General features: G+C 40.9%; 1 protein-coding gene across 11 annotated transcripts in view; it reads right to left on the bottom strand.

Annotated features, from left to right (window-relative positions):
- Window positions 1-26899, bottom strand: part of ptprsa (protein tyrosine phosphatase receptor type Sa) — a 312838-nt gene that overhangs the window by 223202 nt on the left and 62737 nt on the right. For 10 of the 11 annotated variants that reach the window (XM_078790398.1, XM_078790401.1, XM_078790402.1 and 7 more), the window contains exon 2: window positions 24380-24473. The gene's annotated coding sequence lies outside the window, so the exon portion shown is untranslated. Of the gene's footprint in view, window positions 1-6681; window positions 7149-24379; window positions 24474-26899 lie in introns of those variants that run through there. The other variant, XM_078790399.1, reaches the window with a different exon arrangement.

Here is a 26899-nt window from a genome sequence, read left to right as displayed (position 1 = left end):
CATTGAGGCCTACTATCAACAACTGTCAGTCCTCTGCATCAATCTCCTGGTATGGCTGCTAATCCAAGTTCATCATTTTATAAGGCTAATAGAGGATTAGAAAACCCATCAAAAAAATCTAAACTAAAACTAAAATCTCTTACCATGCTGTTAACTACTCCCTTCAGAGAGCAGCACAAACTGGGTCTAACAAGGACAGAAAAACGCTGCACAACTGTGCTGCACTCAATAGTAGCCGTCAAACACCAGTGTCAGTATCAACAGTGAAGAGGCGACTTCAGGATGCTGGACTTCAAACAAACAAATTTCCAAGTGATCCCAAACTTTTGAGCGGTAGTGTATATTTATATCAATAGGAAATCAAATAAAAAGCATTTCAAACAGAGCTTCCATTCATCATATGAGAGTAATAGTTGTGTTTTAGTAGACGATATGTGAAGTGTCATAATAACACAAATGCAGATTCCCAATGACTGAGCGGGCCTGTTAGGCATTTGTTTTTCATGAGCGACATGGTTGTTTTTTTTTTGCATGCATACTGTGTGCAAATGGCCTTTAAGCCCGAAGCCTGTTACGAATGTCTGATGACCGTTCCAGCACCCCGTGTTTCAGCGAATGACAAAGAATGAATAATCCACAAAAAGAAGAAGACGCCGCCACGCTGTACAAGTACATTTTCAAAACCACACTAATTGCACCTCGTGTTACTGGAAGAGCACTGATTTAGCTCTATGGGCTAATTAAAATGAATAAACACAATTATCTGTGAGTGCAACAGCGACGCTGTTCATGCACATCATTTTCTTTTTTCCTCGCCGCGACAACACGCACTTCAGAGCGGCTGTTATTAGCCGTGTATCCGCATCAAATGCATTGTGACTAATTACAAAGCACTTGATGCCACCCAAATGCCCCCCAGTTTGGATTTGATTGAAATGAAGAAAACAATGGCAGGGGAGGAGGAAAGTGTAACCAGAAATGTGGAAGCCTAAAACCATAAGAAATTGATTCTCGACTGTGGAACCTTTAAAGTATAACGCTCTTGAAGTTGTCCAACTTGGGAAGTATAATCGGGAAAAATCCGTGTCTTTGCGTAAACCGCCTGTCATGCATGACATCGCACCAGATGTGAACCCTTTTGAAGTTAGCCAGTGTAAACATTGCGTGTAAAGTAAATGAATACTTTATGATTTCTATCATTTATTATAGGAACATTTGTTTTCACCAGTCAGGTAATGTAGACTAGCTTTTTTGGCAATGCTATCTGTTAGCAAAACCCCCGGTTAGCAATTTTTTTGAAAATTGATGGCAAAATATTTCCAGTGGCGCACATCTTGTCATATTATAAACACTTTGAGTGAGTCCAAATGTAGTTTCATTATGCTACAACATCAGCAGTTGACTGTAGTTATTTACTAACTAACACAGTTACGTACTGGTCGATTGCAAGAATATTAGAAAAACAATGTATTATCACATAAGTGTTCTCCCTTACCGGAGAGCAACCAACAAGCATGCATTTTGTCCACTGAACCCGCCCATGCGTCTTGCCCCTCGCCATGCCCGTAACCCGCAATAAATAAAAAACAGTAAAAAATAAAAATAATAATAAAATTTAAAAAAAATTGTATTTGGAAAGCAGGAAGTGAACAAATGTAACAGTTACTGATTGTAAAAGTACCAGATGGAGGGGTAGGATTTTAATAAGCTTTGCTTCTTCCTACTCCTTTTGGACATATGGAACTGGGAACTGATTTACTGATTACTCAATTGTAATCTGATGCATGTTCATGCCATGTTTGTTCAGAAACAAACAAAAAAAATGGAAATGCAAAAAAAAAAATTGAGCAAAAGGAACAATGACAAAAAGCTGAAATGTTGACACAAACAACAACAATACGAGAAAATTTGATTTTGTTACAGTCTGACCTTCTGGAACAGATTAATTTGCTGTATTTTGAACATGCGAGTGTCAAGTCAAGTCTGACAATAAAAACCTCTTACAGTATCAAGCCCGACACTTGCTTTGTATAAATATAATGTCGGACCGTCGAGTATGTTCTATGTCAAAATGTCAAAAATGCACTTGATGTTAAGAAGCGCAAAGTACAGAACTGCATGAAAAGAGTCAAAAGTTAAGTGTGCTCACTCGAAAGCCGGCATATCTACAATCTGTCAGCCAGTAGAATCGCCCTCTCTGTGCCCCTTCGATCCTATTAAAAATGGAGTTTTGACATGCCTCTAGTGAGGTAGAAGAAACTTAACAAACAGTGAAAGTAATAAATGCAAAGAAAATGAATTTGAAAACCCAGAGGAGGACCTTACTTGAAGCCTGATGTTAACTTGAGGGCGGGTTAACCAAAAAAAAAAAAAAAAAAGGCATCACATCCAGCTCACAATTCAATTAGCTTTTCCTCCAACTCCAAGGGAAGGAGCTCTGGGGAGGAATCAAAAGTTTTCCCCCAATAAAACAAGTTTTCAAGGATGTAATGTTCTCACTCTCCCACTCTTCATTACCTCTGCCTGCAAGGCTGCAGCTTATAAATGCATTGATCTGCTATTTCTTTTCATCAAGAAATGAGATTAAAGAAACAAAATTGCATTGTTGATGGCGCTGTGACAGACACAGCGGTTCCGCTCGGCTCGACAGCTTATTCCCTTTAGTCTCTTTTGGCTACTTATTTGACAGTGATCAGGAGTGATAAATTGTTCAATTAAGGGCACATTAAAAATCCGGAACAATACTTGACGTGCAACATCGACGTGTACGTGATGTTTAATTATTGTGAAGGACAAGCAACATGTGACTCTCATCGTAAGACAAATGGCTTTATTTATACGAGCTAGCAGGCTGACTGAATACTGGAATGTAAGACGGATGAGCTGGAGTAACACTGAAAGGTAAAAACCTTCATTATGGGTTGAAATGTCAAATTGTCAACATTTGGATGGAAGAGTTTTATACATCACTCCTAAAACTGATATTCCGTACCTTCCGACCTTTGCTTTATCACCAAATACGAATCGAATACAGTTGGATCTTCCACACATACGTACACTACCGCTCCAAAGTTTGAGATCACTTGGAAATGTTTTTGTCCAGTCTCAGATCTGGCTTTTCCTTGGCAGTCCTGCTATGAAGTCCAGCATCCTGAAGTGGCCGCTTCACTGTTGATACTGACGCTGGTGTTTGACGGCTACTATTTAGTGCAGCTGCCAGGTGACCACCTGTCTTAAACTACACACTCTCACATATTTGTCTGCAGCGTTTTTCTGTCCTTGTTAGACCCAGTTTGTGCTATCGCTAAGGATTTTTTTTTGTCTTTCGTGATTACAGTCACCCCTAGTTTAATTAATTGGTTACAGACCTGCCAGCGATAAATTAATTTCCACGATATAGGATTCCAAGTCAATACAAGGAATATTTGTGTAGTTGGAGCACGGAAAATCTGTTTATGACTTTGTAAATACGAGGGATTTATGTTGCCCATTTTGATACCAATCATCCATGAGTGAAACTGACCGATTCCGACACCGATCATATGGAATAATTCTTGTTTGTTTCTTTGTTTCTTCTTGCATAGTTGTGCAGCGTTTTTCTGTCCTTGTTAGACCCAGTTTGTGCTACTCTCTGAAGGGAGTCGTTAACAGCATGGTAAGAGATTTTAGTTTTAGTTGAGATTTTTAGATGGCTTTTCTAATCATCTATTAGCTTTATAAAACAATGAACTTGGATTAGCAGCCATACCAGGAGAATGATGCAGAGGACTGACAGTTGTTGATAGTAGGCCTCTATGCAAAAATCTACATCCGTCTTTGAAAATCATCTCATTCATTTTCATTGTTTGTGAAATGGAAAAAAATTGTTTGTGAAATGCATGAAAATGTGTTTTTCTTTGAAAAACAAAGACATTTGCAAGTGATCCCAAACTTTTGAGCGGTAGTGTATGCTACAAAACACTAACATCAGCAGTCAACCCGACCTCGATACATGGTAAACACCACCCACCCATCTTCTACCGCTTACCCGAGGGCGGGGAAGCCCAGGCTTCCCGTCCCCGGTCACTTCATCCAGCTCCTCCCGGCACACCCCGAGGCGTTCCCAGGACAGCTGAGAGACATAGTCTCTACAGTGTGTCCTGGGTCTTCCCCAAGGCCTTCTACCAGTAGAACGTGCCTTGAACACCTCCCCAGGGATGTGTCCGGGAGGCATCCTGACCAGACACTGAAGCCACCCCGTCTGGTTAATGGTTTCTCCTGGATGTCAGCAACATCTCTAAAGGAAGATCCCAGCCACTCTAAAGGCATGTAGCCACAATTACGTACTTTTAGTCATAGCCAAAGCTGATATCGGTGAGGGTAGGAACGTAGATCAAGCGGTAAATCGAGAACGTTACCTTTCAGCTTCAGCAAACTGATGCAAATGAACACAGGTTAATATATACCACAAGTCGTTACTGGAATTGCAACAGGCAAGGAGTGTGGAACACGGATACACAGATTGACGACCAGGCTAAAGGTTAATTACACTCTGATTCTGCGTCTATTTGTCCATCAAACATCTTTGTTATTATTATTATTATCATTCATGAGTGGGGAGTACCGATACATTTGGGATGCTCTGTTCGATCAGTTTCGGACAATTTCTGTGAAAATCGGTGATCAGCATATGCCGATACATGCCTTTCAACGCTACGGCAACATAAAACCCTGATTGGAGAATCCCGAATATACTTTTACGGTCATTTTGCAGTTATTGGTGCATCACTCATCTGTGTTTTCGTTGCCATTTTCTGTCGGTTTTGATACATAAGTCCTTAAAAAGTGAAAATCGACTGTACTAAAAAAAATAGATCATACCACTACAGACTTCTTTCCATTCCAAGACATTTTTCCTGTTGTTTTAATTACCGTCAGGATAAAATGACTGTTCATCAAGCTCACACCAAATGAGTTGCGTTCATCTTTTTACAGCATGCAGTTGGAGGGAAGGCTGTGTGTAGCCCGGGGAAGGCTAAGCATTAAATGTTATGATCAAATTAAGATCCATTGCAATTCAAATTGGACTCACTTGGATTTTGCGTAGCTTTAAAAAAGTCCAAAAAAAAAAAAAAACATGGCAAAGACTACCCTGGGGCTGTGTCAAAACTTTTTAGCAAAAAGTCACAAAAGTTACTTTTCAAAACAGTGAGAAAAATATGGAATGATAAATGATACCGCACAACGATCAGAAAGTCTTAGGAACTCATACAGTTGATATTTTCACAGGTTGGAAACATTTTTATGGGGTTCAATAGTGCAGATTGTACGTTAAGACAATGAAACGAAACCATTTCTGTCAGCATACGATCGCCATTACCTGTAAGAACTACAGAAAGACCATTGGAGATTTCCTTAGAACAGAATAAGACACTAACCACATATACAAGGACCCAAATATTCCAATTGCATTCGGTTTATTTGCTCCAACGGAAAGAATTTAACCTTTGTATACATCTCATTCCGAAAGAAAAGTGCCAATCCGAATGAATATATGATCGGATTCCCAAGGGTGGAATATTCCTTTCCTCAATCCGATTGAGGTATCTTGTACCCTCTCAAATGGAAAGTTGTCAGGGTTCGTTCTTCTTCGTGGTGTTTTTCTTCTTCTGTTTTAAAACAGTTTTAAAAATGGAGGCGAGCAATCGGCACTGGACTGATGCGGAAAGTTTGTTTTTGATCCAAACTAAATTTCAGGACTGGACCGACGAAAAACTGGCAATACGGAGTTATTCCAACAAGTGAAAGAAAAACTCAAAGAAGTCAGTATCACGTGATGTTGATGTTTACGTTTTACTGGGCATGCCCTATTCGCTATTCTGTTTGACTATAGCGCCGCATGTAGACAAGAGATCGGAATGTTCCTTTCCATGTATACCATTGTTTTCGGAAAGGTCATTCCAGTGGGTACTGAGGACTCATTCATGACAATAATAATTAAAACAGAAGCCAGGGGTGGCCAAAACTTACATAAGCGACATTTCAAGAATATATTACAACGTATTCTTGTAGAAATACCACTTTTATTGTTAGAGTACAACTTTTTTTTCCCATTAATATTTGACTTTATTCTTGGAATTACCGCTAACTTTTCAATTTCTGTTGGTTGTTTTTTCAATGATAATTTAAGGAAACTAATGAAAGAATGCAAATGGGCCCAGGCACCGCACATTGGACACCCCAGACATAAGCATATGGCTTTGAAAATTGTGTGTGAGTGTTTCAACAAAGAAATTTTATTTTTTTTAATTTTTTTTTTTTGCAGAATCTTGCATCTTACCTTATAGGTACAATGCAATTGAAAATTGTGGTAAATATTTTTTAAAGCTGATTGTTTTGCTGAAGAAAGAGTTGTATGATGCCTGGTGGGATGCATTGTTGTTTTGTCAATGATATATAAATATATGACATTGTGAATTTTACTAAGTTTATTATGGGTAAATGACCAAATACGTCTGTTAAGTTTCCACCCAAGCAAGCACAGCAACTGCCCCCCCACCACCACCGGTTCGTGTCCACTCACTTTCTGTGGATAAATCTGTGCACGCCAATGTTTACAAACTTGCACTTTCCTTCCACGTCAAATGTTTCCATACAAAAACAAAACATGCCATTTTCACAATGAATAAAATATAAACTTACTTGAAGGAGCGTGAAATCAAAAGTATGAGAAGACCCCCCCCCCAAAGGGGGGAAAAAGGTTTAAAATCCGTGGGCTACTCTTTGTGGGAGAACGGTCCTATTCCTTCAGGAAAAGCGATCGTGTGCATCCTGCTTGAAAAAGAAAACGTTTTATTCCACTTTTCGAGAGGCGGTGCAGTCAATAAGATGGCGAGAGCGGCGTAGATAAACGTGTTTTATTTCCTTCTCCGATCAGACGCGGATTCTCCACTGTGGAAGAAAGGTAAAAAAAAAAAAGTACAAAATAACCCACGGTAATCCGAGCGCGACACCGCCGCGCCTGGATCACCGAATGTCTCCTTTCTGCTTCTGTCGTTATCTCCACGTCGCAGGTTTGGCTTCTTTTCTTCCCAAATCCACCTCGTACGACTGACTGGGGGTTGGGAGACAAGAGTCAAATGCCCCCTCTTTTGCCCTCCTCCCCCTCCTACTCCTCCTTCTCCTTCTCCTCCTCCTCTTCGACAGAGGCAGGAGGAAAATACGGAGCTCTGTGGTGCGTTCATGGAATCCTCCTTAACTTTGTTTTGTCTTCTCTGTTGCGTCGTACATTGTATGCCACGAGTTGGTGCGTTCAAAACCTTTAGTCGTCTATTTATAAGAATTGGAAATCACAAACACAACCAAGCTGACTAATTTAAATTTTAAAAAGTGTGTCCATAAATTAATTTTTATGATCATTTATGAATGTATGTTTATTATAATACTCAAAAATTATCATTATTTTGTGTGTGTGTTTATTTATTTATTAGTTTGCAATTGAAATGTAAGTATATATTATTTTGGAGAGTAATAAAAGAAAAAGAAAAAGAAAACAGCAATGTAAAACTTTCTTCGTATCGGCGTCATGTTTTGTTTTTTTGTCAGTTACCATAACAACTTTCCAAAAAGGAAACGTTGATGTTTTGTGTCTGTTCATTGCGACCATGTTTGATTTTATGTTCAGATTATGTCATGGGCAGGACTTTGAACTTTGAACTTTCGCAAGACACACCTAGCTTACACGGAGAAAAAAAGTCAAGTATACGGAAATGTGTAACCAGGTGTATGTAAAAAAACAGTTTTACATTTTGCCCTCTTTTTACATATTTTTGTGTAAATTAAACATATTCCAGCATAAAAATGCTAAAATAACCAAAAATACAAATACACTATAAGGCATTCTGAAGTTGCATTCAAAGACATATGATGATATGTAGTATTCCACACTGGTCACTAGGTGTCAGTAATGTTATATTGATGATATTGACAATTGTCACTGCAGGAAGTACTGTGTAGAACAGGACGAAAAAAAAAGAACAGGTAATGCTAACCAATGCTAACGTGTGAGCTCATATTATAGCTGACATAATGCTACCAATGCTAACGTGTGAGCTCATATTATATCTGACATGTTTTAACTTCTCTTATTAAGTCTACGATATTGGGTAAAACGAGTCTAAAGGTGATTGTAGGGGTGTTATTTCATGTCGAGAGGGCTCTAATAATATAAAAAAAAACGTATAGACATATATACATATACATATAGACAAACAACCATTCACACTCACATTCATACCTATGGAAAATTTGGAGTCGCTAATTAACCTAGCATGTTTTTGGAATGTGGGAGGAAACCGGAGTACCCGGAGAAAACCCACGCATGCACGGGGAGAACATGCAAACTCCACACAGAAATGACCGAGGGTGGGATCTCCTAGCTTTGAGGTCTGCACGCTAACCACTAGACCCCCGTGCCGCCTAGCCATAGTTCATTCATTCATTCATTAATTTTCTACCGCTTTTCCTTACAAGGGTCGCAGTGGGTGCTGGAGCCTATCCCAGCTGTTTTTAGACGAGCCAGCCAGCCAATCGCAGGGCACATATAGACAAACAACCATTCACACTCACATTCATACCTATAGACAATTTGGAGTCGCTAATTAACCTAGCATGTTTTTTGGAATGTGGGAGGAAACCGGAGTACTCGGAGAAAACCCACAGTGGAATTGAACCCTGGTCTCCTAGCTGTGAGGTCTGTGCGCTAACCACTAGACCACCGTGCCGCCTAGCCATAGTTCAATTTAATCAAAACATATTAGTTAAAAGTACTCAAAGTGGAACAACATGTTAAATGAAGTTTTTTGTTCTTTTGAATTGTTCTTTTCTTTTATGGATTATATTTCCAACGTAGCATCCGTAATTAATGAATACAATTCCGAATAAGAAAGTTCCCTATAATGGAACACTCGGGATGAGTTACAAGACAATTGGGAAGGGGGGGGGGGCGACGACGGCAATTTATGAGAGCATTAAAAAAAGAGAGGCCCAACTGAAGGGAGTGTACGGTAATAAATTATGTGTGAACTTTGTAGGGAATGCAGGGAATAACGGATGGGAAGAGTCTCGGCTGCTTATTGGCGGTAAGCCACAAGCGACGCTTCCAATGTCCTCTATCTGCTCTTTATTCAAAACCCAGACTTGTAACTAGGTGTAAAACGGGAATGAGGGTCTCTAATCGATTAAATACTTAGTAAAAAAAAAACATCAATTTATGCTTCATAGGTTCCTGCTTTGGATTCTTATTTACATTTAAGCTGACCGGTAAATCTTATAGTCTCGTTGTCATTCCCGTGGCGGCGTGGGGCCTTAACATGGTAAATTTCACTCTGGTAAGGAAATGTGCTCAGTGGCCGAGGTTAGTGCTTTGGAAAGGATAAAAAGAGCACTTACAGCCTGACATGTGCAATCTATAACGGAATAATGAGACTCGGCTACACCGGGAGCTAGCTCTCTTTCTCTTTCTCTCTCTCTCGCCCGCCTTTGCTCTACTTTTTGTTTTCCTTGTGAGTCTTCATAAATGCCATGTAAACGCAGAGAGTGGAAGACGGGATGAGCGCTCAAGGGAGGGTGTTGAATCGTTTGAGTCGTCGTTACAGATTCATGAAACATCATGCTACGCCGTGGAGATGCGACGCCAGGCTAGTGAAACCTGCGCTCCCCCATTCTGACCCCGATACGCCTTCAAGTCAAGGTCTTCGTCAAGGCTTAGCGTTTCATTGAAATTGGTTCAGTTTTCAGTATTTTGCATATTTTAATTATTAATTATTTCTAAAACATATGAGGAGGTGGTTGATCCACAATCTCATTCTTTCATTCGTTTTCTACCGATTATCCCAACGAGGGTCGTGGGGGGTGCTGGAGAGGCGGGGCATAATAGCATACAGGCATAAATAGGCATAAAGCAGTCAAACATGATTATTTTAGCAAAGCATGCTGGGAAAAATCCATTCATTAATTTTCTACTGCTTATACTCAAGAGGGTCGCAGGGGTGCTGGAGCCTATCCCAGCTGTCTTCGGCAAGAGGCGGAACATAATAGCATATAGGCATAAAGCAGTCAAACAAGATTATTTTAGCAAAGCATGCTGGGAAAAATTCATCCATTCATTCATTTTCTACTGCTTATCCTCACAAGGGTCACATGGGTGCTGGAGTCTATCCCAGCTGTCTTCAGGCAAGAGGCGGGGCATAATAGCATGTAGGCATAAAGCAGTGAAACAAGATTATTTTAGCAAAGCATGCTGGGAAAAATTCATCCATTCATTCATTTTCTACCGCTTATCCTCACAAGGGTCACAGGGGTGCTGGAGTCTATCCCAGCTGTCTTCAGGCAAGAGGCGGGGCATAATAGCATATAGGCATAAAGTAGTCAAACAAGATTATTTTAGCAAAGCATGCTGGGAAAAATTCATTCATTCATTAATTTTCTACCATTTATCCTCAAGAGGGTCGCAAGGGTGCTGGAGCCTATCCCAGCTGTCTTCAGGCAAGCGGCGGGGCATCAAAATAGTAGTCATGCCAAAATGTTGTGTTGCTGCTGGATGTTCACAGTATCCAATTGATACTGTCGCGGGGGTGCTGGAGCCTATCCCAGCTGTCTTGGGGCGAGAGGCGGGGTGGGGTCCACCCCGGACTGTTGGCCAGCCAATCACAGGGCACATATAGACAAACAACCATTCACACTCACATTCATACCTATGGACAATTTGGAGTCGCTAATTAACCTAGCATGTTTTTGGAATGTGGGAGGAAACCGGAGTACCCGGAGAAAACCCACGCATATACGGGAAGATTTTCCCCACTGAGGGACGAACAAAGGCATATCTTATCTTAACAGACAAACTCCACACAGAGATGGCCGAGGGTGGAATTGAACTCGGGTCTCCTAGCTGTGAGACCTGCTCACTAACCACTCGTGCACCGTGCAATCATTTACATTCTCTTTATTGCTAAAAAAAAAAAAAAAAAACGAAGCTACGTTGTCTGCTACCTCGCGACCTCGAAGGTAACGAACGCCACGTTCACAGACAGTCGGAAATCACCCCGCTCTTTAACGCTACACATCATTACACATTTAGAGGATCGACTCCAATGAAAGTGACATAAATTTTGGAATGTGGGAGGAAATCGGAGTACCCGGAGAAAACCCACGTATGCACAGGGAGAACATGCAAACCCCGCACAGAGATAGTTGAAAGTGGAATTGAACTCGGGTATCCAAGCTGCGGGGCCTTTGCGCTAACCACTTGACCGACATTTGGGGCAATTTCAACCAAATTATTTTGTGTAGGAGATGAAACGGGAAGAGGACAAGAATTCGGAATTTGCTAGTTTTTGGAGCACTCTACCTGTCTATTTTTTGCGACAAATTTTTGATCACGTATAGAGACCCAGATCTTTACACTACAGTCAAAAATTTTAATTTACATAAAAAAAACTCAGATACTCAACCAGTCATGATGTGCTTTATATATATATATATATCACTATATTGACATGTACTATGGTACCCATTATGGCATTGGATGCTCATATCATTGAGTACTTTGGTATGTGACAAAAAAAAAATAAAAAATTAAAAAAATTAAAAAAATTAAAAAAATTAAAAAAATTAAAAAAATTAAAAAAATTAAAAACATGAAAAAAATTAAAAAATGAAAATTAATAAATTTAGAAAAAAACAAACAAATTTTTTTATTATATTAGGAAAGCAGGAAGTGAACAAATGTAGCAATTACTGATTTTAAAAGTACCAGATGGAGGGGTCAAAATTAATTGGAACTGTGAACTGATTTGACCAAAAAAAACCCTCAAAACTTAGTGCCAAAAGGTCAAGTTGTTGCCCCCCCCACCCCCCGCCTCCAAGGTGTGTAACCCAAGTGAAGGTAGGTTTGGTCTGCACAAGAACCATTGCTTCTTTCCTTATTGTTCTCCCGCATCCCGCCCGTTTATCAATGTCACCCATAGGCGATGACGCACAATCACCCCGATAGCGGCGGGACCATTGCTCACTTTGTCTCCGGAGGCGACAACCTGCTTCCACATCCCATTCCACGGGGAGACATTGCATCACCTCATCCTAAACACAATGAAATAACATCAGGATGGCAGCTCACTTAGATTCCTTTTAACATATAAAACACACTGGAATCAAGGAATTGAATCTTCATATGCCGGTGTGGCCTTTAGCCTTTGTAGGCTAAAATGAAGGTGACATTTGCTCACTCACATACACACACACACATACACACACACGTACACACACTGTACACAAACAACAGCCACAGAGACAGACTGACAGCTATTAGAGTGCAACGATGCTGCCTCTTATCTCCCACCGTGATAGAGATCTACAAAGCGCTTGGGAGAGATTATAAATTCATTACCTTGATACACAAGTGAGCACTGGAAATAGACGGGAGTGCGACAACATGGGGGGGGGCACGTTGAGGGCAACGGGGGGAATAAGGTTACAAGTCTAGTGAACTGCTGTATGGAGAAAATCAACAGAAATTGTCTGTCGGTCCCCCTTCAGGTGATTCGTGTTTTTGTTATGTTATGTTATGTTAAATATGACAATATGATTATTATTAAAAATTGTATAATAGGGGTATTTTTTATTATGTGTAATACTGTATTAACTGTATGAACTGAACACAACTGAACACAACAATACAAGCAGTTGATGTTTGCTAAATACAACCAGTCATGATGTGCAAAATATATCACTATATTGACACTTACTATGGTACCCATTATGGCATTGTATGGTCATATTACCTCGTACTTCGGTATGTGACAAAAAAAATAAAAATTAAAAAATTCCTACTCCTTTTGGACATGTGGAACTGTGAACTGGTTTGACAAAAAAAAAAACTTAAATTATATTAAGAAAGCAGGAAGTGAACAAATGTAACAGTTACTGATTGTAAAAGTACCAGATGGAGGGGTATGATTTAATAAGCTTTGCTTCTTCCTACTCCTTTTGCACTCAATTGTAATCTGATGCATGTTCAAATGAAATAAAAACAATACCATTTTGCAGCCGTGATGGAAAGAAAAGCAGAGACTTGAGGCATAACTGTGTTAGTTAGCAAATAACTACAGTGCCAACCACTGATGACATCATAGACACCAAGGCCATTTTGTTATAAAAACTGTAATGTAAGTTAGACTCACGCAGTATATGATGACATGCACCACCGGAAAATGTAGCTATAATTTGTTTTTCATGTTAACCAAAAAAATATGCTAACTGAGACATACGCTAACCGAGGTTTCACTGTAATAATGAGCCAAATTAAATGTTGAAGATAAATGATGGAAATAACATAAATTGACACTTACTATGGTACACATTATGTCATTGTATGGTCATATCACCTCATACTTTGGAACGTGACTACAATAAAATTTAAAAATTAAAAATTAAAAATTAAAAATTAAAAATTAAAAATTAAAAATTAAAAATTAAAAATTAAAAATTAAAAATTAAACAATATTAGGAAAGCAGGAAGTGAACAAATGTAACAGTTACTGATTGTAAAAGTATCAGATGGAGAGGTAGGATTTAATAAGCTTTGCTTCTTCCTACTCCTTTTGGACATGTGGAACTGTGAACTGATTATGTGATGCATTCAATTGTGATCTGATGCATGTTCAAATGAAATAAAACCATTACCATTACCATTACCATTACCAAGTACTGCATGTATCTTAATCCAATATGATGCTCATATTTGACATTTTGGACGTGTGCATCCAACAATATCATGATGAGAGACAAACAAACAACAAAAGTCTCAGTGAAGAAGAAATGTGATAAACTATATCACTAAATATGGTTTGAAAGCTTAATGTGTTGCAGTCGGGGGCCCCTAAGAGGGCTTCTCTACTCCTAAACTGACTCGCTCACTCTTCCGTTCTCCTTCAAATCCCTTTCACAGGCCCGCTCTCAATATGCTTTTTTTTTTTTTGTCTTTTCCCTCCAGCTCTGTTGCACTTGGCTGACTTTTGGAGGCAGGTGAAAGAGCGCAGCAAAATAATCCAAAGAATTTGTGGGTGAGTGAGAGAGACAAAGAAATACACACAAGGAGTGCTTGAGATTACCACAATAAACTGTTGGTCTGGTTCAAACTGTGCCTACTGGTTGCGGTGGATGTCTTAGAATCACAGTCGGCGGCCCCTGGACTGAAGCGCCTGACACTTCCAAAGATAAGATACCACGTGATAAAACAACAAGTGTGAACAGTCAAAATAAGAGTTCTTCACCCCCAAGGAAAACATCGGGAAGGTCATAAGTGAAATTGGTGAAAACATGATATCGACATTTAACTCCCGCTGCACGGTGGTCGAGTGGTTAGCGCACAGACCTCACAGCAAGGACACCCGAGTTCAATCCCACTCTTGGCCATCTCTGTGTGGTACTCCGGTTTCCTCCCACATTCCAAAAACATGCTAGGTTAATTAGCCACTCCAAATTGTCCATAGGTATGAATGTGAGTGTGAATGGTTGTTTGTCTATATGTGCCCTGTGATTGGCTGGCCACCAGTCCAGGGTGGACCCCGCCTCTCGGCAGAAGACAGCTGGGATAGGCTCCAGCACCCCCACAACAGTATCACTCGGATACTGTGAACATCCAGCAGCAACACAACATTTTGGCATGACTACTATTTTGATGAAAAATATACTGAACCAGGGTTGCGCAGCGGCCGGGTGGTTAGCACACATGCTTCACAGCTAGGAGACCCGAGTTCAATTCCATCCTCGGCCATCTCTGTGTGGAGTTTGCATGTTCTCCCCGTGCATGCGTGGGTTTTCTCCGGGTACTCCGGTTTCCTCCCACATTCCAAAAACATGCTAGGTTAATTGGAAGTTGTTCATTGTTCTGTGCATGATGATTATGTTGTGCATTAAATTTCATTTAATTTCATTCAATTTGGTGGTCCTTGAACGCACCATTTGTGTGTCTTGTGATGCAGATTGAGACTTATATGTAAGACTTTCTTCAACACTGTATATATATATATACACACGATCAGGCAAAATTATTTGACACATTTGTAGGTTAAATAAAAGGCAAATAAAGTAAAGTAACAAAAAGTGTTTTTCATTTTTTTTGCTTTGTTTCTTTATAATGTCATTGTTTTTCATTTCTTTTTCAGTTGCTGCCATGAATTGGACTGGTGAGCAATCATTCAATTTGGTGGTCCTTGAACGCACCATAGTTGTGTGTCTTGTGATGCAGATTGAGAGTTATATGTAAGACTTGCTTCAACGCTGTATATATATATACAGGGTCAGGCAAAATGATCTGACACATTTGTAGGTTAAATAAAAGGCAAATAAAGTAAAGTAACAAAAATTGATTTCATTTTTTTGCTTTGTTTCTTTATAATGTCATTGTTTTTCATTTCTTTTTCAGTTGCTGCCATGAATTGGACTGGTGAGCATCGCACTTTCAAAAGAAACAAATCCGTAACTGCAACACAACAAGTGTTCGGTTTGCACTTCAATCTCGGTAGACATGATCCCGTAGCAGCTCCATCATCTTGTTATGGGTTACCAACTTCAGAGCTACTGGATCTGCATTGAAATGAAAATCAACCGGCTGACATTGCACCATCAAAACTGATTTAAAAATAATGAAACACTTTTTTGTATCTTTACTTTATTTGCCTTTTATTTAACCTACAAATATGCCAGATCATTTTGCCTGACCCTGTACATACATACACACACATATATATTCTTCCTTTGAATCCTTTGAACGTACAGTTCTTGTCCTGCCAGAGTCTTTTGTATGCGCCTGTGCCTCGGAGTGATTTCTTGAGTAAGCTCAAATGTGCATTTGTGCGCCTTGCAAGCTTTTGGGGTGGTTACGTGTGCTAATGCCCAGCGCAGGAATAAGCGTGCCTTTCAGTGAGCACACATGCGCATGCATGGCCCGGGTGCACGTGCGCTTGCACACCACAGAGAGACGACTGAGGGTGATACTGATGAGTGATGCCAGAGGTGGTTTTCTACCATCCTCTCTACTGACTTGCTGGCTCGCTAATGGCCTCCTCGCTGGCTTGGCTGACCGACTTGCTGCCTCTCAGACTGCCTTATTTGGTAGCACGGGAGTGCGGGTGGGGGTGGCATCAGGGTAGTGCAAGGAGGAACAGTGGTGTTCTGTTTACATGGAGGGGTCAGGGGGTCAATGCACCAGTGTGCCACGGAGTAAACCCAGATCACTTAAAGACTGCAAGACAGTCAGCAAGTCGTTGCTCCTCCTCCATCTGGATAGATTTCTTGTGGAGTGACTTTTTGATTGAATGTGTGTTATACAACAGAGAGGCGGTGGATAGATAAGTGTACATACTTTAGTGAAGCACCATAACAAAGCTAAAACAGGTCATTTCCACATACTGTGGCTTTAATTTGACGATTGGATGCGGAGGAGTCTGACTATTAATCGCGTGGCATCTTATAAAAATGTGATGTGATACAGACCGGCCCATTCTGACTACATGGGGGTGCCTATTTTGCATCAATAGCCTATTTTGAGACAAAATCAGCATTATTTGGGTTAATAAAGAATTGAAAATTATGTGTGGGTTTAACAGAAGACCAATACTTGTGCAAGACGGCGACGTGTACATACAGCTAACCCGAGCTTCCCTTTCAGATTTACAGTTTTGTAGTTACAGTAAAGTCTCGTTATATCGATATCGGTTAAAACGAATTACTACTTATTACGATACTATTTTAATTTACCGGCAAATTTCTAGTCTTTTATGATATAATTAGTTCCGTTAGTACGATACCCGGTTATTATGATAATCCGGTTACTACGATGCCCTTTTCATCTCCCGCCAGCCAATTTGGTCTGCTTATATCGATACAAAAGCAGCTTAAATCAATCTTTGCTTAAGGATTTCAATACCAAAAAAAGAACACGGCGAACGGCTGCTTCCAGTCAACTTTATTTTTCACACTTCCTCCACCAGAGCACAGCACACACACCGATTCCCGCACTTCCTGGTTCACAGGTCATGCTCAACCCGCCCCACATAGCTGGCCAAACACATGCCTATATAGAATCTATACACACAAGAGAAACCACGAACGCAGTTGGTTCTTCTGTTGCAGGCATGTGTATTGCCCACTTTTAATGCAGTTCGGCGCAGGATCGGATATATGGATAGTCCGGTTATATCGATATTTCTTCCGACTCCCGAGAAGATCGATATAACGAGACTTTACTGTATTACTTTGCTAATAAGGGGTCTGTTTGGCTTTGCTTTCATATCTTATAACATTACCAACGTACCAACGTTTGTATCATCGATCGTCAACTCTTTCATGACATGGTACATGCCAAAGGAAATCAACAAGAAAAGGGATAAAAACAGCTTTTTGGATGATTGGTATCAAAATCGGCAACATAAATCACTCGTATTTACAAAGTCATAAACAGATTTTCCGTGCTCGAACTACAAAAATATTCCATTTATTGACCTGGAATCCTGGATTTTCACCAAAACCTGCCTAAACAGTTGAAAAAAATCTTGAGTCTGCTCAAAATTTGATTCTGCTCTCTCCTGGCTCCAATCATACCTCACCAATCGTCAACAGTTTGTGCACATAAATAGCTGCTGCTCCTCCATAGCCCCTTTACCTCAAGGTGTTCCCCAAGGTTCGGTGCTTGGTCCTCTTCTCTTCATCCTCTACATCCTTCCACTTGGCAATATCATCCGTCGACATGGCCTCAATTTCCACAGCTACGCCGATGATATTCAACTATACATTTCTACCACCTCCACCAACATCTACTCCACCCTCACCAACTGCTTAGTTGATATCAAAACTTGGATGGAACAAAATTTTCTTAAACTTAATAGTGACAAAACAGATATTATCATCATGGGTCCCAAAAACACCACAACACCCACCCATAACTTCTATCTTCAATTTGACAGTGCCACCCTCACTCCATCCCTTGGTATCCTCCTGGACCCCCACCCTTTCATTTGAACCCCACATCAAACAGTTAACCCGGACTGCATTCTTCCATTTTTCCATCTTAAGAACATAGCCCGACTCCGTCCATCACTTTCATTTTCTGCCGCTGAATCCCTGATCCATGCATTCATCCCAACCAGAATGGACTACTGCAACAGTATTCTCTACAGTACACCATCCAAAACCCTCAACAAACGATCTGACCCCCCCATATCTCACAGACCTGCTCCATCCACACAATCCCCCGCATCCCCCTTCGCTCATCAGACTCCAACCTCCTGGCACTCCCCTGTAAGACCAAGCTCCGAACCTGGGGTTTCAGAGCCTTCTCCATCGCTGCCCCCCACCCTCTGGAACTCTTTGCCCCATTCGCTCCGTGCTTGCCCTGACTTTCCCAGTTTCAAAAAACAACTAAAAACCCAACTCTTTAAATCTGTTTTTAATGTTTAACTTTTTATATCTGACTGCTGTGCCCCGCGGCGGTCGAGTGGTTAGCGTGCAGACCTCACAGCTAGGAGACCAGGGTTCAAATCCACCCTCTGTGTGGAGTTTGCATGTTCTCATGGGTTTTTGCCGGGTTAGGGTTAGGGTTCCAAAAACACGCACGGGCCTCACATCTAGGAGACCCGAGTTCAATCCACAAATCTCTGTCGGGTGCATGCAAGGGTTTTCTCCGGGTACTCCGGTTTCCTCCCACATTCCAAAAACATGCTAGGTTAATTAGCGACTCCAAATTGTCCATAGGTATGAATGTGAGTGTGAATGGTTGTTTGTCTATATGTGCCCTGTGATTGGCTGGCGACCAGTCCAGGGTGTCCAGGGCACCCCCGCGACCCTCGTGAGGAAAAAGCGGTAGAAAATGACTACTCTGGGGCCCTGGACAGTTGAGCGGAGTATGTCGAAAGGAAATTAAAGGCAACCATCCTTATAGTTTAGCTCTTGTCCGCTTGAGTGCATGCATGCCTGCCTGCCTGCTTGTCTGCCTGTGTTCCCTAAGCAATGTTTATGCTATTCCCTGCTCAGGACAGAATAGATTCGCCCACACAGCACTGTGCTCTCAACCAGAACCTAAGTAGCTATGGCAAGCCCGAGCCGCAGTCCCATTCACGCTCATTCCTCTGGATTAAGTCGGATGGCCTGAGGAAACACGGCACTGGCTACATTAATAGACCCAAAGATAGCATCTCTGCACCCCACCCTGAATATATACATATCCCTGCCATTTGTGTTGGGAGGCATCACAAGTTTGTTTATTTCTTCTCTGGAGTTTCACAGGCTATCGCCGGGCTACATGGGAACTTAAATTGCTTAGTCTGCTGAATGTTTAAAGGTCTCCGCGGTGGTGTGAAATGTCACGGGAAGATGCGTTCATGTTCAGCGCATGCCATTGTCTGCATTGATGAAGCGGTCGAGCTGTGCTGAAGCCATGAAAAAAAATAATGCTGGCTCATTTCCAAGGAGGCAACACGGCTTAGTTCTGTTACCTCGCAGCAAGAAGGGCACATATTTGGTCCCCGGGGTTGGGTCCCACAGGTCAAAAACCTGGAGGTTAGGCTAAGTCAAGACTTGTGGGTGTGAATGTTAATGGTTTCCGGTCTCGATTCTGACACGTTTTTTCCACATATCTTTATATCGGTACTGTGAGTGTGAAAACGGAGGAGCGAACCAGCAACCTTCAGGTTTGGGAGACAACCCCAGTGTTGACGTTGCCGTTGACTGTCGAAGCTCACTGGCGCACATTAACCAGCGGATAGCAGCGTGCTGAGAGAACACGGCGTCTCTAGATGCCAGCTGTAAAGATTAGCAGAGCTTTGTTTAATTGTGCTGCTAACATCCTGGAAACCACTCTCGAGAGTTAACCGCTCCCTTTTTCTTATAAACTGTCTTTAAAGCTCAGCCAGCGGTTGCGGCTGCTGGTTCACTCCAACGCAACGGCGTGAGCAGTTTGCTGAAATCTTAAACATAACGGTGCAGGTTAGGTCACATGGATCAGCAACAATGGAGGTACAAAAAGGGGCATCAGGGGACACATGCATATGAAATATAGCTGCAAAAACATTTGACTTTTAAGGCTTGTTTAAATTGATCTGATGTTGTAATCCTAAAATAAGAGAAAAAAAATCCCACATGAAACCCCTGCAGTGCCCCTTTGAGGCAGAGTGATACATCAGCCGACTGACCCAAATTGCCTTAGTTAGAGCCAGCTCACCAGTTGGAATAAACAACATCAAACATTATAGACACTGAACTTTGATCCAATTACAGTTTGCCTCCTTTTTTAAAGCACAGGGAAAAAAAAATATGCACAATAAATCAGCTTGCAAAGCGTAATCTAAACATCCTTCATCTGTGCGCCACTAAAGCCATCCCCAGTGGAGGCTAAATGATAGGCAGTAAAAGCAGCTGTACTCGTGCTGTCCTGGTTTCCAGAAAGGCTGCCTGGAATTTGATTTTTTTTTTTTTCCGACATGGATTTCAAATGGTTTATTATCAGTGACAACAACACATATCACCGTCACTTAGGACATACATTAGGAGGCTCACACCATAGTCCAGTTACTGTATATGCATTAGCCACTGAGGTGAGGTACCAATAAGCACTTATTTCATATTAGTAGTGTTATAAAAAAAAAATAAATCAGTAGGTTACTTAGAGATACTATACACTACCGCTCAAAAAGTTTGGGATCACATGTTTTTCCTGAGATCTGGCTTTTTCTTGGCAGTCCTGCTTTCAAGTCCAGCATCCTGAAGTGGCCGCTTCACTGTTGATACTGACACTGGTGTTTGACGCCTACTATTTAGTGCAGCTGCCAGGTGACCACCTGTCTTAAACTACACACTCTCACATATTTGTCTGCAGCGTTTTTCTGTCCTTGTTAGACCCAGTTTGTGCTATCGCTAAGGAATTTTTTTGTCTTTCATGATTACAGTCACCCCTGGTTTAATTAATTGGTTACAGACCCGCCAGCGATAAATCAATTACTATTTAGTGCAGCTGCCAAGTGACGACCTGTGAGACGTCTTTGTCTTCAACTAGACACTCTCACATATTTGTCTTCTTGCACAGTTGTGCAGCGTTTTTCTGTCCTTGTTAGACCCAGTTTGTGCTATTGCTAAAGATTTTTAGCAAAGATTCTTAATTAATTAATTGGTTACAGACCTGCCAGCGATAAATTAATTTCCACGATATAGGATTCTAAGTCAATAAATGTAATATTTTTGTAGTTGGAGCACGGAAAATCTGTTTATGACTTTGTAAATACGAGGGATTTATGTTGCCGATTTTAATACCAATCATCCATGAGTGAAACTGACCAATTCCGACACCGATCATATGGAAAAATTCTTGTTTGTTTCTTCTTGCACAGTTGTGCATCGTTTTTCTGTCCTTGTTAGACCCAGTTTGTGCTATTGCTAAGGATTTTTAAAATCTTAATTAATTGATTGGTTACAGACCTGCCAGCAATAAATTAATTTCCACGATATAGGATTCCAAGTCAATAAATGGAATATTTTTGTAGTTGGAGCACGGAAAATCTGTTTATGACTTTGTAAATACGAGGGATTTATGTTGCCGATTTTGATACCAATCATCCATGAGTGAAACTGACCGATTCCGACACCGATCATATGGAATAATTCCTGTTTGTTTCTTCTTGCACGGTTGTGCATCGTTTTTCTGTCCTTGTTAGACCCAGTTTGTGCTGCTCTCTGAAGGGAGTATTTAACAGCATGGTAAGAGATTTTAATTTTAGTTTAGATTTTTTAAATGGGTTTTCTAATCATCTATTAGCCTTATAAAATGATGAACTTGGATTAGCAGCCATACCAGGAGATTGATGCAGAGGACTGACAGTTGTTGATAGTAGGCCTCTATGCAAAAATCTACATCCTTCTTTCAAAATCATCTCATTCATTTTCATTGTTTGTGAAATGGATACAAATGTTTGTGAAATGCATGAATATTTGTTTTTCTTTGGAAAACAAAGAAATTTGCAAGTGATCCCAAAATTTTGAGCGGCAGTGTAGCTCTGCCATCTTTAAGAAAAGAAACTGTATAATTTTTAGATCATATAACGACAGACCACAGAATAAAATGACATTTCCAATAATTCTCATCCCGATAAAGGGGGGTTTTGATCTTGAAACACGAAGCAATATTACTCATCTTCAGTATAGTTAAGTATGAAGCGCATGGCATTGGAGTCTGTGCTTCACTTTGGGTCGAATGAAGTTTTAAATGAACTGGACAAAGGAAAAATTGTCAAGGCCTCCCTCTGAAAAAAAGCTAATGATGGGGGATTCGGAATGAAAGACGAGCTGCAGCGCAGGAGGAGCCCCTCACTGCCATTCTGCAGTGACAGGTAGATAATAGCGCACGCTCAGTCTCAGCTCACCTGTCAATATGGATGGACAGGCTCAGTGCAAATACTCGGACATGTATGACAGTTTGTCATACATCAATCTTTGGTGATGATTAGCTCGGGAAAAAGGATTTCTTTTCAACTAAACCTCATGCACATTCATGGGATATGCAAATTGCACACTAGATTTGACGAGTTTACTTCTTTCACTGTGAATGTGGGGACTAATTTGGTATATTTACTAAACATTTTGTTTTTTTGGTTAACATTTTTTTTTTGGTTAACATCAAAATTTTATAGCAGGATTTTTCCTCGGTTTGCATACATTTTCAATCACACTTGTATTGTTGTGTTATTAATGCTCTTCCATACACTGTCATGCATGACTTGTCACTGATGAGGGCAGCCATTTCTTAATTATCCAATCCAAACAGTGCTTGTAAAGTTAATGACTGTTATGATGGTGATGCTTCATTTCCATCATTTATCGTCAACATTTAAAATCAGACTTGGCTATTTGGCTCATTGTTACAGTGAAACCTTGGTTAGCATATGATTCAGTTAGCATATTTTTGGTTAACATGAAAACAAATTATAGCGACATTTTCCGGTGGCGCATGTCATCGTAGCCTAACTATGAATCTAACTTACATTACATTATGTGTTTTTATAAAAAATGCCCTTGGTGTCTATGATGTCATCAGTGGTTGACATTGTAGTTATTTGGTAACTAACACAGTTATGCCTCAAGTCTCTGCTTTTCTTTCCATCACGGCGGCAAAATAACCCACAATGGAGCCAAAGAAAGTTGCAAGTGCCAGCATTTTGATACATTTTTGGCTTTCTGAAACTGATTACCGTATTTTCTGGACTATAAGTCGCTCCGGAGTATGAGTCGCACAAGGCCAGAAATGCATAACTAGGTAGAAAAAAAAAAAAAAAGTCGGCTGCAAAATAACCCACGATGGAGCCAAAGAAAGTTGCAAGTGCCAGCATTTTAATAAAGAAGGTGCTCATTTTGACATTTTTGGCTTTCTGAAACTGATTACCGTATTTTCTGGACTATAAGTCGCTCCGGAGTATAAGTCGCACAAGGCCAGAAATGCATAATTCGGTAGAAAACAACATATATAAGGCGCACTGGAATATAAGTCGCATTTTTTGCGGGTAATTTATTTTACAAACTTACAAATTTATTATGCAAAAGAATAGAGAACAGGTTGAATCGATGTAAGATAGGCTAACACAATGAACGGTTATTCAGTTACACGAAAAAAATAAACATAGTCTCCAGTGTTTATGTAACATACAACAGTTTTTTCATTTATAAGTCGCTCTGGAGTATAAGTCGCAGGAACAGCCAACCTATGAAAAAAAGTGCGACTTATAGTCCGGAAAATACGATAATTAGATCGGTTCGATTATGTTATGATTTGAGTCGGATCTTCGGGAACGGATGCATCTAACCAAGGTTCCATTGTACGTACACATGTATCACATGACAAAGGGGCAGTGCCCCAGCACATGCATAATAAATAAACTTGTCTCGGTTTCTTCGGAGCAATTTCCTTAATGGCTGCAGGTTCTGACTCCAGAGGCATTTTGCCTTTAGCTCTTACTTTTGTTATCTAAAAAGCTGAGTGGGCGTCCATTTTTTTTTTTATGCAGTTCAAAATGAAATTACCATTCCTGCTAAAATCCAAAGTCACATGGCTATCACACTATCTGGCAAAATAATCCCAATATGATTAACGTCCGGCTCTATTTTTTTTTTTTCAAATAGGATTATCCTACACTGCGGCTGTTGCAGATTTACAGTGACGGAGTTGCACTGTTTAAACTTAGAACAGAATAAATAGAGACACACATAGAGGAGAAGAACAGGCCAACTGGGGACGAGTTTTTTTTTTTTTTTTTTTTTTCCGTAGAAGAAGAAAATGGCGAGTAAATGAAGGGGCCCCACTTACCACTGGCTTGTTTTCAAAACCTCTTTAACTTCATATCTTCGGCTACTCCAGCAGCTTCTTCTTCTTTTTCTTCTTGTTACTTGCTCATGCGTACCTTTCAAGTTGAGAAAGAGGGAGCGAGGAGGGAAAGAGAGAGGGGAAAACAGGGGAAATGAAAGAGAAACATTAATGAAAAGGACTACTAAATGAAGCGCTTCTTCAAGTGGTAGGTGGGTGGAAGTCGACGAATGCTCAGATGAGTTTATCTCATTCTCTCTTCTCGCCCTTTGTGACCGCGGGACGGTAGTTCTCAGGCGGAGAGGAAGCTGGCTGCTGATTTGCCGGAGTGAATCTACATGAAATCCCTCCAGGCTTTTTTTTTTTTCTGATCATTTTATGCTTCACATGACTAATGAGTCAGGTCTGAATATGTCAATGCTGAATGTTCTCAGGCTGTATTCAACAATATTTTGCGTTCTCAACCTAAATACGTTCCTCGTTTTATTTTAACGTGACGCCCTCGGGTTTTGGTCTTTGGTTGCGCTGGTCTCCACCCACTGAGCCTCCACGGTGAAGCAGAGGGAGGTTATTTCCTGTGAAAGGTCACAGGAGCTGCAGAGTTCCCTCCAGGATAATGCTATGAATATCATTTATGGGATGCCCAACAGGAGTATGTTTAAGTAATATGAACGCTGAAGTCTTCCACATTCATACAAGATTCATATCAGTGACCATGATATGATTTATCCACGAGGCATTACGCAGCCTTGCATGCGTTCATCTTCTGCAGTCAGTCAGATGCTTTGCTTGTTTTAAAAACATTGCACGTTTCGTGCGCACATGAATTCGCAATCAAAGTTTTTTAACCCGAAATGTATTTACAATAAAACATATCATGTTCAGTGCAGGCTGCACAACTTGGAGACCTGAGTTCGATTCCACCCTCGGCCATCACTGTGTGGAGTTTGCACGTTCCCCCCGTGCATGTGATGGTTTTCTCCGGGTATAAAACATGCTAGGTTAATTGTTGACTCCAAATTGTCCATAGGTATGAATGTGAGTGTGAATGGTTGTTTGTCTATATGTGCCCTGTGATTGGCTGGCCACCAGTCAAAGGTGTACCCGAAGACAGCTGGGATAGGCTCCAGCACGCCCGCGACCCTTGTGAGGATAAGCAGTAGAAAATGAATGAATGAATGAATGTTTAGTGTAGTTTTAAGCAATAAAAATAATCACAAGACGTGTTCATGTTTAGTGCAGCCTGCACAGCTTGGAGACCCGAGTTCGATTCCACCCTCGGCCATCACTGTGTGGAGTTTGCACGTTCTCCCCGTGCATGTGATGGTTTTCTCCGGGTATAAAACATGCTAGGTTAATCTGCGACTCCAAATTGTCCATAGGTATGAATGTGAGTGTGAATGGTTGTTTGTCTATATGTGCCCTGTGATTGGCTGGCCACCAGTCCTGGGTGTACCCCGCCTCTCACCCGAAGACAGCTGGGATAGGCTCCAGCACCGCCACGACAGTATCACTCGGATACTGTGAACATCCAGCAGCAACACAACATTTTGGCATGACTACTATTTTGATGAAAAATATACTGAACCAGGGCTGCACAGCGGCCGGGTGGTTAGCACACAGGCTTCACAGCTAGGAAACCCGAGTTCAATTCCATCCTCGGCCATCTCTCATGTTCTCCTTGAGTTTCTCCGGTTACTCCGGTTTCCTCCCACATTCCAAAAACATGCTAGGTTAATTAGCCACTCCAAATTGTCCATAGGTATGAATGTGAGTGTGAATGGTTGTTTGTCTATATGTGCCCTGTGATTGGCTGGCCACCAGTCCAGGGTGAATTGACAGCTGGGATAGGCTCCAGCACCCCCAGTGACCCTTGTGAGGATAAGCGGTAGAAAATAAATGAATGAATGTTCTCCTGCCTTGTCTACTTCCTCCTCCCAACATGGCTGCCGTATCCCAAGACTGTGATATACTGAAATTCTGAACCAAAAAATGATGAAACTGGGACAAGATTGGGATGCAACACAGACATCTGCCAAGGTCAAAGAACCCTAATTTAGAACAACGCCAGACCGGACCACCCTCAGATACCACATTCCTCCACCTGCCGGAATATTGTGATTAAGATCCATACATTATTCCGTGTCAAAAAGGAATCTTGCTGTGATGAAGTGAAAATGAAGACTGAAAATGAAATGGATTTTTTTTCTTCCCCTTTAGCCGTTTCCCCAAACAGCAAAATAGTTATTGCATAACCATGCTAGCGAATAAACAAACAACCAAAATGCCTACAGAAGTAACAGTTTAGTTGGGTTTCTCCAAAAACAAACCTTACTGAGAAGTCCCGAGCGTATTAGCCGAGGTAAAAGGTGCGATTACTGACTTTTACACTATTTCTATTTTTGGGTGTAGAGTCTTCCAGCATCCTCAGTGGGCATGATTACCAGGACAGTCGGTGGTCAACATGGTCTTTTATTACGACGGGCCACTGAGGGTCAGCTTGGCTCTTGCTGGCCAAATTAG

This window comes from Doryrhamphus excisus, linkage group LG4 (assembly GCF_037039965.1).
Source record: "Doryrhamphus excisus strain RoL-2023G ecotype Guam linkage group LG4, RoL_Dexc_Guam_v1.1, whole genome shotgun sequence".
Lineage (NCBI taxonomy): Eukaryota > Metazoa > Chordata > Actinopteri > Syngnathiformes > Syngnathidae > Doryrhamphus > Doryrhamphus excisus.
This window is presented reverse-complemented; position numbering and strand designations above follow the sequence as displayed.